The 5,000-nt window shown below is 46.6% G+C and overlaps 1 protein-coding gene across 1 annotated transcript in view; it reads right to left on the bottom strand.

The window, feature by feature from the left end:
• The window catches only part of ttc27 (tetratricopeptide repeat domain 27), a 106,946-nt gene that overhangs the window by 74,782 nt on the left and 27,164 nt on the right, over positions 1-5,000 (bottom strand).

The raw sequence follows: 5,000 nt of genomic DNA, 5'->3' as shown, positions 1-5,000 counted from the left end.
TCAGGGCCGAGTTGAAGGCTAAGTGATTTCTGCTCCGTGACGGCACGGCCTTATACATTTGGGCCGACGATAGCGGTGCGACTGAGTTGATTTTAGAGTTGTCGACTATGTGCTTTTCGTAGTCTGTGTTCAAGGCTGATGCAAGGACGGTTAAGAGAAGTGCTGAGGGCTGGAACGGTGTGCCGTGGCAAACAGACATGATTGGATTGCTTTTATTTATTTATGCGTTTATTTGAAAAGGGACAGTGTACATCGATAAACATTTCCCAGAAAATGTAAATGCACCGGAATTAGCTTGGTTAGGTTGGTTGGTTATTGCAGGTTCTTCTGTCTGTAACTGAGCCGTAAAGAGGTTGGGAGCTGCTCTATTTCTTTTTTTTATCTTTCCCTCTCCCCTCTTCCCCTCCTCCCTTTCACTTCCCCTCTTCTCACGTGACCAGCACTTAATCCATCCTTAACCATCAACCGACGATAGCGGTGCGACTGAGTTGATTCTAGAGTTGTCGGCGATGTGCTTTTCGTAGTCTGTGTTCAAGGCTGATGCAAGGACGGTTAAGAGAAGTGCTGAGGGGCGGAACGGTGTGCCGTGGCAAACAGACAGGATTGGATTGCAGGTTCTTCTTTCTGTAAATGAGTAGTAAAGAGGTTGGGAGCTGCTCTTTTTCTTTCCCGCTCCCGCTCCCCTCTTTCTCTTCCCCCTTTCACTGCCCCTCTTCTCACGTGACCAGCACTTAATCCATCCTTAACCATCAAGTCAATTCAATTACACCCCGAGCCCACTCTAATTATGTGTGCTAATTACTCCACGCCTGCAGTTTGTCTCTTAGCGTCCTTGGAGCACGCCGATGGCCTTTCAACAACAAGTGCGACCGGGAACTGAATGCCACGGGGACCCGCAAGAGCGACTCAGGAGGTTTAGGTGCGCTGACCTCTGAGCAGGGTTGAGTGAGTCAAACGAATGATATGCGATAAATGGAGATTGGGTGTGTGTGGGTGTGTGTGGGTGTGTGTGTGTTGTGTGTGTGTGTGTGTGTGTGTGTGTGTGTGTGTGTGTGTGTGTGTGTGTGTGTGTGTGTGTGTGTGTGATGTTTGTCGTGCCCCAGTACCAGGGGACACCTGAGGGGAGTCAAGACAGGCCAGTGACAGACACAGAAGACACGTGGGCATCTGGAACCCATGACTGAGGAGCACTGAGACACAATCAGCTGGCCAAAGTCGTTCACTGTTTGCTGAGGTGTTGTGTCTTGTGAGGCCCATCTACTTGGCTCCTTCAGAATCTCTATCTAAAGCATGAACATGAGAGAATGAGCAAATACCCTTTTCTCTATATAAACTATAATCTAGGGTTAGTGTGTCAGTGCAAAGAGTCAGTGCACACATGGGTAAACAGAAGGAGGCCCAACTACTAGGCTCCTTAAGAAGAACAGAGAATGAGTAATTTACCCGTGTTCTCTATATAAGCTATAACAATGCCAGAAACATCTATTAAACTTCAAAAGGCCTTTCTTGTCCCATCATATCATTGGTTGTTAGTTTTTGTATCGGCAGGCAGGCTTTATCCAGTATTACATGGCAATTTTGTGGCAAGGTCCTATAAGGTGAGGACTGGCACAAACTGAAACTTAAGGTAGAAAAGTTTAGTGGGAGTATGGGTCACAGTGCGGGCCTTAATGGGAGATGCTGGGTCACAGTGCGGGCCTTAATGGGAGATGCTGGGTCTTCACTGGCATCAGCAGCAGGGGGCGGAGGGCAGAGAGGCCGCCCAGCTCAGCAACACAATGGACGCTAATGAGACCAGGCAACAACAGAACACCTGACCCACACCCCGCCCGCCTCTCTCTTTCTCCATCTCTCTCTCTCCCCATCACACACAGCACCATCTCTCCATCTCTCTCTCTCTCCATCTCTCTCTCTTTCCCCCCATCACACACAGCACCATCTCTCCATCTCTCTCTCTTTCTCCATCTCTCTCTCTCTCCCCATCACACACAGCACCATCTCTCCATCTCTCTCTCTCTCTCTCTCTCCCCGTCACTCAGTCACATCCCTCTCCTCTAACTGCTCCGTTCATCTAACCCATTCTCTCAACTCTATCCTTGTTTCAGTTCTCTCCATTACTCTGGGTTTGTCTATCACCGCTCTCCTCCTCCTGTCTGGGTGGGTGTGAGTGTGAGTGTGTTGGCAGCGCTACCTGAGCTCAAAGACTACATCTCCCAGAATCCTCCTGAGGGAGCAGGACTCTTCTCCCTGAGACACCTCACCAGGGGAAAAGAGAGATGAGACAGGAAAGGAGAGGAGGGGAGGGGAGGGGAGAGGAGAGGAGGGTTAGACACAAAGATAGAGACAGAGAGAGAGAAAGAGAGAGAGAGAGAGAGAAAGAGAGCGAGAGCCAGAGAAAGAGAGAGTGAGAGCGAGCCAAAGAGAAAGAGAGAGAGAGAGAGAGAGAGAGAGAGAGAGAGAGAGAGAGCGCAGGCTCTCCAGGCTTCTCCAGCGGTACAGGAGGGGAGAGGAAAGGAGGGAAGGGGTAGTCACAAAGAAAGAAAGAGAGAGAGAGAGAGATAGAGAGAGAGAAAGAGAGAGAGAGAGAGAAAGAGAGAGAGAGAAAGGCACACTCTCAGTGAATCTCAGTAAAACTGGGTTTTAAAGTTCGTGCACTGAATGCAAATACATGTGCCAATGCACAAACATACACACACACACACACATTTTACACTTTAAAGATTGCTTAACTTCAAAAAGCTAGCTCAATTCCGATTCAGTAGTCTTAGATCATGTTAAATAAATAGAAATAGAAATCTAAATCTAAATCGGAAGAAGTGCTATGTTGCTATTCGGTGCCTCTGACAGTCTATATTGCTTAGTTGCCTCAAAAACGGCCCTTTCTGTGCTTGAAAAAAGGCTGGAGAGGGTGCTTAGTGAACTGTGTTATTGTATCTGTTGACACACACAGCACAACATTCTCTCTCTCTGCCCCCAACACACACACACACACACACACACACACACACACACACACACACACACACACACACACACACACACACACACACACACACACACACACACACACACACACACACACACAGCACAACGTTCTCTCTCTCTGCCCCCAACACACACACATCCAGGTAAACAGAGGACCAGAAATTAGCCCTGGCAATACCTCTACAAAGAGGAAGCTGTAAACCCCAGCATCATTAAAGCAGTGATATACTATATTGACCTGCAATAACACTCTTGATAATAAAACTGCTAGGCGACTCTAAAGTTGTGGGATTATTAAAAAATAAAACTCTGTCTTTCGGGTTTGGCTGTTGGTTTTTATATTTAAAAAAAAAGGGTTGCTTCTTTTTTTCGATCAGAGTGAAGTGCTTCCAAAAACACTGCAAAAACCATCCTCATAAAAAGCTCCTGGCCAAGCCCATGACAAGTGGACCTTTAAAAACGGAATCTGTAACACGTGCGACCAGCAGCCTGAAAAATAATTTATAAGAGAGCTCAGGAGCGTGTAAACCCTTAAACACACCCACAGACCTAAAAACACACACACACACAGACCTACACCCTCAAACCTAAACACACACAGACCCACGCACACAGACTAAAGGACTGACGCAAACATGCTTAATCAATAGGGGTGGGAGAAAAAAATCGATCATTCGATTTTTCTCGATTCACTCTAAAACGATTCTGTCTCGATAAAAAAAAAAAAGTTCATAATCGATTTTGTAATTACACATCCATTTTATGCTGAAATGCAAGCTGCATCGATAATTGCATTGTTCATAGAAAGTCAAAATTGTGACAAGGAAAAGATTTTTCTCTAATAAAAAAATAGAGAAGGTAATTCATCTGTTGATTTTATTTAATTATCAAACACAAAGTAGGAAGTGATTTTAGACTCTGAGTAGCAAGCTCGAATGTTTTAAAAGTCGAAATGCATCGATGGTGCAGAATTGATAATTGATAATCGGATTAGAATCGATAATCATTTTAGCACCTCCATTTTAGCACCTCCTATCCCGATGGCATCATCTGCCCCATGACTATGGGATTGGGAGACTGGGCGACAGCGCTCATACCAAGGCAACGCTGCAAGTGGGTGGGTCCGTAAACAGCACAGCCAAAGTGTATTGGTACTTGGTAGACATTCTGCAGCACAGAACGCCACAAGCAAAATCAATTAAGGAAACATCTCCTATTGACTCTCAATCTCCTATTGACATCTCCTATTGACACACCTTGGGGTGTCTAGAGAAAAGTCTTTAGGTTGTTTCGCAGAAAAAGCGCTGCTCGAGTTGCCCTTGAGGTGGAGAGCTACCTTGAAGAGAAGCTACCTTGATGACCACTCTCCACGGTGGACGTGTCCTCTGACCTCATGCTGTCCGTGTGGTTGGGCGCAGTGGGCCCAGACGCTAGCTCACTAGCTCTTCTCCGTTCGAGGTTGCAATGTTAAGACAATGGTGCACAGCAGTTTGCGTGTTATTTTTTTTAATCTTTTCTTCTCTGGGGGGGGGGGGGGTCCTTCTTTCAGACTATGCCCTTTGCCACCCCCAGGAGGCAAAGGATCGGGAGGATATGACAATAAGGTCGTATTCCGCGTGCATTCAGCTTGTGCGCTGAGATGTGTCCGCAACAACAGGAAAAAGAGCCCGTGTCCACGTCCGTACTGAGCAAAGCTGCTTCAGGAGCACGGAAGGGGAAGGATGTCATTAAATTGGCTGTTGAGCTCAAATATCCATATTAGAGCTGTGTGTGTGTGTGTGTGTGTGTGTGTGTGTGTGTGTGTGTGTGTGTGTGTGTGTGTGTTTAAAGGAATGATTTCCATCAAGGCTTGGCGCCTCTGCCTTTGCTGTAGCTCACTTCCCCCACCCACCCCCGTCTAATACACCATAATAATCCCCACCCTCGCAAATTACTGCACATAAGCTATTCTTTTCATGACAAATAGCTCGGGAAAATGTAGATCTTGCTGGTATTTCTTGACACGACGTATCGCT

Source organism: Sprattus sprattus (genome assembly GCF_963457725.1).
Source record: "Sprattus sprattus genome assembly, chromosome: 12".
Taxonomy (NCBI): Eukaryota; Metazoa; Chordata; class Actinopteri; order Clupeiformes; family Clupeidae; genus Sprattus; species Sprattus sprattus.
Note: the sequence above shows the minus strand (reverse complement) of the source record. Positions and strands in the feature narration are given on the sequence as shown.